General features: G+C 44.7%; 1 non-coding gene across 1 annotated transcript; it reads left to right on the forward strand.

Moving 5' to 3' along the window:
* The first annotated feature begins 516 nt into the window (after positions 1-516).
* On the forward strand, positions 517-589 carry trnar-ccu. The gene has a single exon. It is a non-coding gene; the product is annotated as a tRNA-Arg (tRNA).
* Positions 590-897: the final 308 nt, after the last annotated feature.

Genomic DNA, 897 nt, shown 5'->3' on the forward strand with positions numbered 1-897 from the left:
TCATCTCAATCCAAATTGACTGGATTCTTTAACAACTCTGTTAAAAAACATTGTGCCTGTGTTGAGATTATGGCAAATGCTGTTTAGTAGAAACTTGCACAAGATAATTCCAGGATTTGGGAGATCTTGGGGTGAATTGTCTGAAAGAGACAGCACAGCCACAATGGGCTGAATGCCTGCTAAGATTCTGTTGAATTGTCCTCAATGCAGCTTTTTGCAACATCTCCACTTCCTCCTTCCCCACGAACTGCAAATAATAACATTGAATCCTTTGCTATTTTCCTGTCTGCTCCATTTTCCTCAGACTTGAGTTGTGCAATGTTGGAGTTTGGTGGATTTCTCATCTGTCCGTTTGGGGAGAAATGGGAGGCGGGATCAATTTATCAAGCAGCCAACAATTTAGCATGAGGTGGAAGGGTTAAGAACCAATTAGTGAGAGTTCAACACACAAAAACACACACTATGAGAGGTCAGGGTGCAGTATTTAAAAGCAGCCATTGTAGCCCTCCACGTGGGGCCCCAGTGGCCTAATGGATAAGGCACTGGCCTCCTAAGCCAGAGATTGTGGGTTCAAGTCCCATCTGGGGTGTTTCTTGTTCTTTATTTCTAATCTATTTTGGAAAAACCCCCATCTCTGCATTCAGTTGATGGTCAGTGGGATCCAACATGATCTTGCACAAGATTTTCGAGGATCTGCAGGATTGAATCTTGAAGGTGGTGATCAAGTGGCTGCTGTTTCTGGATGGGGACGAGATTCCTGAGAGTGCGGTTGGAGAGGTTGCTTTTGGAAGCCAGCTCTCATCACCCTCTCATCACCAAACCAACCCTTCAACACTGATCCCTCCACAACATCGGATATTACTGACAGAGAATACCCTCGCCAACTTTTATAGGTGC

This window comes from Chiloscyllium plagiosum, unplaced genomic scaffold (assembly GCF_004010195.1).
Source record: "Chiloscyllium plagiosum isolate BGI_BamShark_2017 unplaced genomic scaffold, ASM401019v2 scaf_20725, whole genome shotgun sequence".
NCBI classification, from domain to species: Eukaryota; Metazoa; Chordata; class Chondrichthyes; order Orectolobiformes; family Hemiscylliidae; genus Chiloscyllium; species Chiloscyllium plagiosum.